Source organism: Vigna radiata, unplaced genomic scaffold (assembly GCF_000741045.1).
Source record: "Vigna radiata var. radiata cultivar VC1973A unplaced genomic scaffold, Vradiata_ver6 scaffold_207, whole genome shotgun sequence".
NCBI classification, from domain to species: domain Eukaryota; kingdom Viridiplantae; phylum Streptophyta; class Magnoliopsida; order Fabales; family Fabaceae; genus Vigna; species Vigna radiata.
The window spans coordinates 185,230-195,103 of NW_014543619.1; positions in this window are offsets into that span (position 1 = coordinate 185,230).

A 9,874-nucleotide genomic window follows, 5' to 3' on the forward strand; every position below is an offset into this window, starting at 1 on the left:
TAATATTAATTTTTTCTTGTTCAGATTTTTTTTTGAGATTAACTTGTTTGGATCTTGAACTTGCATGTGGATATTACAAGTTAACGTGTGTGTGTATATATATATATATATATATATATATATATATATATATATATATATATATATATATATATATATATATATTCCGGTGTAAAGTCAAGTAATCCGAACTCTTCACAATTTGTTCCTCATACCAGTCGTTTGCCTCTTCGTCTCTTCTCACCTGTCCGTCCATTCCTTCCGAATCCAATCCGAAGGAGGAGGTGTACCTGCTAAAGGCACTCTAATGCTAAAGTCAATTAAATGTCCGATCGATTATTTTGAGCTCTGTATTAAATGCACAATAAATGAACCTACTTACCTGGTATCTGTGACTTGTATTTATAGTGTTGGATATAGACTTAATATTAAGGTGGTCCTAATCAGGGCCCAATCCTAGCCCAATTGTCTTAATCACACAATTACCTTAACTAAACTGGTTTTACCTTGATTTTCCGGACCGTCCATTTCTGACCGCCTGGTTGCTCTCCTCTAAGATGACCGACCGTCACATCCGCTTAATTGTCTTTCACTAGTCGATCCAGGTTTTAGGAGACCGGCCGTCTTCACCGACCGGTAATCCCTAGTACATCAGGCCCCCAAGCCCTATACGGTATGCCGTCGCAGGGTTTTGAGTGTGGGCTCTCGTCGCTCCCGTTGCCCAAGGCTTTGTCGTTTGAGATGTTCGAGGTTCTCGTTTCAGATTCAGGTGGCTCGCCGTTTTCTATGCTTAAAATTTAGGCGGGAAAATGAATGTCAGGCGACACGTGTTGGACGTCCATGGGCGAGGAAGTCGAGTAGTGGAACAGTCTCTTAATCTGGGTCGTTGATCGTGCTTCGATTGAACGGTGACGATGTGGTCAGTAATTTTAAAATTTTTGCTATAAATAGGGGATCTTTGATGGTTTCAGACTCACTTTTACTTCTCATTCTCACTGCAGTCGTCCGGTTTTTCCTTCAAACAGGTAAATAAATGGCGACTACTTTGTCTTCTTCTGGCTCCACGGGTGGGGACGGTGGGGGCTCCTCTAGTGATAGTGGGACTTCTCGCAGCTCAGGGTCATCGTCCCGGGTTGAAAGGTCCGATGCAGGGATGAGTTCTCCGTGTTCTTCAGAATCCAGTGCCGACCGGATAGTACACGGGACGACCCTGTTTCTCTTGGAAGGCGGAGTGGAAGTGGATGTCGTACGACCGACCCCTGCCGGTGGGTGGCCGCCTAATTGTGGTTACGATTGGGCTTCGCATGATGTGGGGTCCTATGAGTCCGAGTTTGGGAGTCGGAGTGCCCTTCTGGAATGAGCAAACCAGTCCTTTGTAGCTCGTGATGAGGCGGACGCTCAGTTGTTTCGCTTGAGCGTATGTTACCCTAACGAGCGGGTTTTTCATGGGAAGGGGACGAGCTCTGAAGACTTCTTTTTTGTATATACATATCTATTTCATCGGATGCTTGTACGCGTCCCCTTCACCCGTTTTCAAGCAGTCGTTCTGAAGAGAATGAACGTCGCCCCTTCCCAATTGCATTCGAACGGGTGGGCTTGTATCCAGGCGTTCATAGTGATGTGTTCGGCCTTGGGCATCACGCCCTCCACCTCAGTGTTCTTCCATTATTTCCATGTCCGGAGGGCTTATTTAAACCTTATTCGGAGTCTGTCAAAGACTTCAAGACAAAATTTTTTAAGATAATAATAAAAGAAGGCGGTCGAAATCAATTTCGCGACCCGGCAGGCGAGCCCCTGTTTCCTTATTATTGGACTGAGGAACCAGCCCAAATAAACCACGTGCCGACCAGTAGTATGACCCCGACCGAGGTGGAAGTCGTGAGGACCATTAACGACCTTCCCCGCTGTCTTCCTGCCCGCAAATTGGTCGGATGTCTTTGCCATAAGGATTTTATTAACGTGGCGTTCGGTACGATTTTAGTATTTACCCATACTTGCTCATTGACCTTATCATGGCTAAGTTCACGTTTCCTGTGCAGGTGTCATGTCGTTCCCTGCCCCTCGCAAGAAAAAGTACGTTCCTCCTACTCGGAAGACAGATCCTCGGCTGTCCGGTGGAAGTGGGGATGTTAAGGAACCATCCCAACCAAAACCGATGTTCAAGATCGTTCGACGGGCGCCCCCCTCCGAGCCTACGCCCACGGGTATCCCGCTGATTGATGTGCCTTTTGCTGGCTCTATCCCGCCAGCCGGCAACCGACCGGCCAGTGTAGCCCTAACTAATCCTCCAACGGTGGTTGTGGATGCCTCTAATGTTGCCGCCGGTGCCTCCAAACCCAATGCAGTGGATGTCTCTCGCTCTGCCAAGAAGAAGAAAAGGTCCAAGGAAGGAGAGAAGTCCTCATAAAAATGGAGTAGGCGAGATAGCCCTCCTCGACCTCTTCCGAGCGGTCTCATGGATCCGTCCTTCGGCGTGAGCGACCGGATAGACTTCCGAATGAGCTCCGTGCAACGAGAGGTGGTTGAACAACTCTCGAAACGGGAGATCGTTAAGGCTGCCCTAGAGCATACTAGCCGGGGTGCCATGCTGATGTGGTACGCGAAGGGCTTCGCCGACTGGCGTGGATTAGATGAAATCCAGAGAGAACTCACTATAGAGAAGAAGGCCGCTGCCGACACGAAGGCCAGCTTGGAGGCGCTTACTCTCGAGCATTCCAAATGTGAGTCCGAACAAGCCGGCCTAAAGAAAAAATTAGGGATGCGTGTGTGGAAGTGGCGACCCTCACGAAGAGGTTGCAAGAACTAGGGTTGTAGTATCAGGCAGAGAAAGAGGAAACCGCACGACAGGGGGCGGCTTTTCGTCAGGCCAAAGAGAAAATTAAAAATCAAGAGGAAGAACTGGTGGAGCTTCACGCGGAAAACATTAGGTTGGAGGGGGAGTTGCAAAAGGCGGCTGAAGACATTGAACGTTTGAATCAATGCGTTCAGTTGGAACATGAGGAAGGCTTTTTCAAGGCCATCCGTCAGGCAGCTTACTTCTTCAAGTTCAACCCCACCCTCGTCGGCTTTGATCTCGGGCAGGATGTCTACCATGGGACAATGATGCCCATCACCACCACCCCGATCGACGAAGAAGAGGAACCAACTATTGTGGGCATCGATGGGGATGATGGCGGGCATGCTGATTAAGAAGGTGACGGTGCCGGGGAGGCGGGCGACCAGTAAAATCTTTGGCGATAACTTTTTGAGTGGGGAGACGATGTGCTATATATTTTGATGAACCGTTCAGTCTTTATTTAGTTTTTCTTTTGGGGCTTCTAAGAAATAGACACATTGTACAGTCCTCCTTTATCAATATTGAATACATCTGGTGCTTTTATTTTATCGGTGCGATTTTTGAATACAAAGTGTATGTTTAGTGAGCCCTTTTTCTTCTTGTTATCGTGTTAATGGTTTTTGAGGTTCAAATTAATTGGTAAAGGGTTGACCGATACCATGTTCGATCTCGTTGGTCAGGCGGCAATGGTCCTTCTTTAGAATTCGCCGTTCACCGTCCGCGTTCTAGTTGGCCAAGTGGTAGTGATTCTCTTTTTTTAGAGTTCGTCGTTCACCACCCGATAGGTTAGCTGTGTGGACGACAAGGATTCCTGCGGAACGCGCTGTTCACCACCCGGTAGGTTAGTTGTGTGGGCGGCAGTGGTTCCATTGGAATGCGCAGTTCACCGCCCATGAGATTAGTTGTGTGGGCGGCAGTGGTTTCGTTGGAACGCGCCGTTCACCGCCCATGAGATTAGTTGTGTGGGCGATAGTGGTTCCCTTGGAATGCGCCGTTCACCGTCCATGAGATTAGTTGTGTGGGCAGCAGTGGTTCCATTGGAACGCGCCGTTCACCGCCCATGAGATTAGTTGTGTGGGCGGTAGTGGTTCCGTTGGAACGCGCTGTTCACCGTCCATGAGATTAGTTGTGTGGGCGGCAATGGTTCCATTGGAACGCGCCGTTCACTGCCCGGTTATACTGACTTATTGCTTGCTTAGCGAATGAATGACAATCCCTCATGGCATTATCTGAATGAAAATTCGATACATGAGATGTAATTTTAACTGAAATAAAATTTGAGGTGAGATGTGTTCCAAGTGTTGCGGAGAGGTTTTCCATTGGGCCATGACAGGCGGTATGCCCCGTTCTGCAAATTTTCAATCACTTTGAAAGGGTCGTCCCATTTTGTCGCTAATTTTCCGTGTGCCTGCTCTTTCCGGGCATCTCTAGTTTTTCTCCACACAAGGTCTCCTTCTTGAAAGCTTCTGGGGCGCACCTTAGTGTTATACTTCCTCTCCACTAGTCGCCTACATGCTTCGGCGTGTAAAATAGCTTTGTCCCGCCTTTCTTCTAGGGTGTCCAGTTCGACTCTCAGCTCTTCGTCATTAATCTGCAAATCTTGCATATGCCGCCTTAACGACGACTCTCCCAACTCGATTGGTAACACAGCGTCAGTGTCGTACGTTAAATTGAATGGGGTCTCCCCAGTTGTCCCATGTGGGCAGCATCGATATGCCCATAAGACTTCGTGTAGCTCGTCCACCCATGCCCCCTTCTTGTCTCCTAACCTCCTTTTCAACTCGACCACTATCGCCTTATTAGTTGCCTCCGCTTGTCCGTTCGTCTGAGGATGCTCGACCAAGCTTGTTACGTGTTTTATGCCCAAGCCCTTAAAATATGTCTGTAGCTTCTTGTCGATGAACTGACGGCCATTGTCAGTGACAACCGTTCGGGGGAGTCCGAATCTACATATTACCTTCCAAAAGAAACTCTGGACCTGTTGAGCGGTGATAGTCGCAAGGGCTTCAGCCTCTATCCACTTTGTGAAATAATCAACGGCGAAAAGGATGAATTTTTTCTGGCCACGCCCGGGGGGGAAGGGACCTACGATGTCCATTCCCCATTTGGCGAACGACCATGGGGAAACTAAGTTTCGAAACTCGGTCGGCGGGGCATGGGGAATGTTAGCGTGAGCTTGGCATCTTTCACATTCGTCGTGAATGCTTTGGCATCTTCCTCCATGGTTGGCCAATAATATCCTTCCCTGAGGGCTCGTGCCTTCAAGGCCCTAGAGCCGGTGTGTAACCCACATACTCCATTGTGGAGTTCATCCATGATGTAAGCAACTTGCCCAGGGCTTACGCACTTGAGTAGGGGAATAGAGAAACCTCTCCGGTACAAATCATTGCCTATCGTGACGTATCGGGCAATTTTTCGGACGTCTGTAGGCTTTAGGAATCGACTGGCGTCCTGGGCCGCCATCATTTTCAAGATTTCGCCTCACCAGTCGTTATCTGTGGGTGTATCTATTGCCATGCATTCGACGGATGACGCATTCAAAACCTGCAAGGTGATCGTTGTAAGTTGCCCCTTGTCCTTGCCACTGTTGAGTTTAGATAGCATGTCTGCCCGGGAGTTTTCCCCTCTAGGTATGTGTTTGATGGCAACAGGCGAAATTCTTTAGCCTGGGCACTAACTTTATGAAAATACCGTAGTAGCTGGTCATCTTTGACTTAGAATTCCCCAGTCATCTGTCCTATTACCAGTTGGGAATCTGTGTTGCACATGAGGGATTGAGCCCCCATATCTGATGCTAGCGCAAGGCCGATGATTAAGGCTTCATACTCGGCTTGGTTGTTGGATGCTCTGAATTTAAATATGAGAGATTGCTCGATTAAAAATCTACCAAGTCCTTCCAATACTACCCCGGTGCCTGCGCCAGTCTGACTTACTGCTCCGTCTACATACAAAGTCCATCGATCGGTCAATAGTGTACCGGGTAGTTCTGACGCAAAGTCCGCCAGGTGTTGCCCCTTAACCGATCCGTGTGGTTCATAACGCAAGCCAAACTCGGATAATTCGATGGCCCAGCCAACCATCCGTCCCGCAATATCGGGCTTTCTCAAAATCTTGGAGATCGGGTCGTCGGTCTTAACTACAACCTGGTGACCTTGAAAGTAAGGGCGAAGTCTCCGGGCAGAATGGAGGAGAGCCAACGCCACTTCTCCACCTGCTGGTAACGTGTTTCAGCAGGCTGAAGCACTCGGCTGACAAAATAGATGAGTCGGGGCTCTGGTGTGTGTTGCACTAAGGCTGCGCTAATGACTTCGTCGGAGACCCCAAGGTAAACCTGCAGGTAGGCATTAGGAAGGGGTCGATTCATTACCGGGGGGTTGGTCAGTATGGTCTTAAACTCCGTAAACGCCCGCCCACAGTCAGCGTCCCATGCGCTGGCTCCTGTCCCCTTCTTCATACGCTTCATGATGGGTCGAATTCGTTCCGCCAGTTTTGGGATAAACCGGGCGAGTGCGGTCAACTGGCCGACCAATCGTTAGATCTCCTTCAAGATTCCGGGAGACTTCATGCTAAGGATGGTCGTGCATTTGTCTAGGTTGGCCTCTATCCCCCTTTCGGTCAGCATGAAGCCCAAGAACTTCCCTGCAGCTACACCAAAAGTACACTTGGCGAGGTTTAGTCACATATTTTATCGTCGTATCTGTCGGAATATTTCCTCGAGGTCTTTGAGGTGGTTTCCGGGGTAGACGATCGGACAACCATGTCGTCTACGTACGCGTCTAGACATCGTCCAATCTGCCCGGCGAAGATCTTATCCATCAGACGCTGGTATGTGGCCCCCGCGTTCTTGAGCCCAAACGACATCACCTCGTAGCAATAACTTCCCAGATGAGTTATAAAGGCGGTTTTCTCCTGGTTGGCCGGATGCATGGGTATCTGGTTGTATCCTGAGTATGCATCAAGAAAACTGAGCATTTTGTGGCCGGATGCCCCATCCACTAAATTGTCAATGTTCGGGAGAGGATGAGAGTCCTTCGGACATGCCTTGTTCAGGTCGGTATAATCGGTGCACATCTGCCATTTCCCGCTTGGTTTCCTAACCATGACACCATTTGCTAGCCACGTGGTGTACGTTAGCTCGCGAATGAACTCGGCCTCCTTCAACTTTTTGACCACCTCCACTACCGTCGGTGCCTTCTCAGACCCCAATCTGCGCCTCTTCTGCGCTACCAGCTTCGCTTCCTTGAAGAGCACCAAACGGTGTGTTATGACTGAGGGATGAATTCGGGGCATGTCAGCCGCCATCCATGCAAACAGGTCTCGGTTCCTCCATAAGACCGCCCTCAGCCCTTTTTCCGCGACCGGATCCAATCCGCCAGCTATCATGGTGACCTGGTCATCCCTCGACCCTACCTTGGCCGGACGCAGCTCCCCGTGCGGTTCAATTCGATCTTTCGTGTTTGTACGGGGATCAAGGTCTGCCATTGCAACCTCAGACCGTGATATCTTCGCGCGTCATGCTCGGGGGTACATCTTCAAGCCTGCAGCATAACATTCTCTGGCTGTCTTCTGATCGTCTTGAATGGTTACTACCCTTCTCCGTTCGGTGGGATATTTCAACGTCAAGTGTGGCGTTGACACTATGGCGCTGAACACATTAAGGCAAGGGCGCCCCAACAAGACGTTATAAGACGTGTTCGCGTCTACTAACAGATATCAGACCTTTCTCTCGTCTCCATTCCTCCCGGTACCTAACCGCGTGCGCAAATCCACATACCCACGGGTGTCCACCCTCTCGCCGGTGAAACCTACTATCTGTAGGGTACGATCAAATCCACTGACAAATCCATTTGTTGGAATGTTTTCCAATAGAGGATGTTAGCGAAGCTGCCTTGATCGATTAAGACCTTCCCGATCTCGTACCGGGCGATCTCCGCAGTGATCACCATAGGATCATCCTGCTCCGGGTCCGGTGCATGAAAATCTTCATCGGTAAATGTTATAGGGGGCATCGATTTCCTGACGATTTGTACATTATTCATAGAACGCAGCGCCCTAAAATGGCGTTTGCGTGCTGACGAGGACGACCCTCCTCCGGCGAAGCCTCCTGATATGGTGTTAATTTGTCCTCTGATCGGACGGTCACGACTAGGGCTTCGACTCCTACTTCGTCGCCCCTCGCACCCCGACTGGCTCTCTGGGTACCGGGGCCGACGACTTCTGCCCCGGTCTGCGTCTCTCCTCTTGATGGGGCTCTTGGGTAACTCCCGAGGCCGCTCGGTATGGGCGATTTTGACGTATTGCTTCAAATGCCCGACCTTGATTAACTCCTCAATTTTGTCTCGCAGAGTAACACATTGCTCGGTACTGTGCCCGAAATTCTGGTGATAAAGGCAATGTTTATTGCCATCCGCCCTAGGCGGCGTCGGCCATTTCTTTAATGGGGGAATTAGGTTTACACTCAGGGCTTCCTGCAGGATGCGCGTGGGTGGGGCGTTTAAGAGGGTATACTGTTGAAATTTGAGGCCCTGAGGAGGCTCCCTCAGCCTGAAAACCCCTGGCCTTGTCGTTTAGCCCTCCGGCTTCTTCCCCTCTGACTTCTCTCTGGCCTCTTGGTTTTCCTTCTTGTAGGCCTGTTTCATCTCCTCGACCCTCATTTCGTTGGCCGCTTTCTCCCTTAACTCCTCCAATGGTTTTCGGCCGCTTCCTGCATATACTATCTTTGAAAGGTCCCGGCCTCAATGCCGGCATCACATATTGCAAAGCCAGTTCGATGTTCAACCCCTTGATTCTCCTGACCATCTTCTGATATCAGTCCATGAACGCCCTCAACGCCTCATCCTTGCCTTGCTTGAGGTTGGACAACTCGAAAACCGTCTGGTCCTCAGCGCGGCTTCCGGCAAATTTTCTGCTGAACATCTCCTTTAAACCCTCAAAACTTTGAATGGAGTTGGGTGGTAACGAGTTAAACCACTCCAACGCCTCTCCCTCTAGTGACAAGGAGAAGGCCCGACACCATATGGCCCGATTGCCAGTCCTGAAAGCCATTCGAGTGGAGAAAGCTTGCACATGGTCGTCTAGGTCGGTCGTACCGTTATAGATACTAAGCTGGGGTGGCACAAAATGTTCCAATATATGAACATCCATAATCGCCTGAGCAAACGGTAGCTGGCCCGAAGTGTCCTCCTCCTTCACCACCGACGGCACGTTGGCCAGGGTACTTTTCAACTGCTTGGTTTTCTCGTTCTCCTTGCCAGTCTCGATTTCTTCTAACCTCCACGTTCGGTCCGAGGCGCTACTATGTTCGGCCGGGCCCTCTCTATGGGTTTGAGCCTGGCTTACTTCTCTTTCAGTCTCCCGGTCGTCAGCCATCTTCTCCTTGCCTTTACTTGTTACAGCCTTTTCTTGGGCAATTCGGGCCGCACACTCTTCTCGTACGGCCGACAACTCCTCAGCGGTCATGTTCCTCATGACTACCATTGGGTTTGGATTTTCGGCCCCAGGGTGGGCGCCAAAATGTTCCGGTGTAAGGTCAAGTAATCTGAACCCTTCACAATTTGCTCCTCACACCAGTCGTTCACATCTTCGTCTCTTCGCACCTGTCCGTCCGTTCCTCCCGAATCCAATCCGAAGGGGGGAGGTGTACCTACTAAAGGCACTCCGATGCTAAAGTCAGTTAAATGTCCGATCGGTTATTTTGAGCTTTGTATTAAATGCACAATAAATGAACCTACTTACCTGGTATTTGTGACTTGTATTTATAGTGTTGGATATGGGCTTAATATTAAGGTGGTCCTAACCAGGGTCCAATCCTAGCCCAATTGTCTTAATCACATAATTACCTTAACTAAACTGGTTTTACCTTGATCTTTCGGACCGTCCATTTCTGACCGCCCGGTTGCTCTCCTCCAAGATGACCGACCGTCACATCCGTTTAATTGTCTTTCACTAGTTGTTCCAGGTTTTAGAAGACCAGCCGTCTTCACCAACCGGTAATCCCTAATACAATATATATATATATATATATATATATATATATAT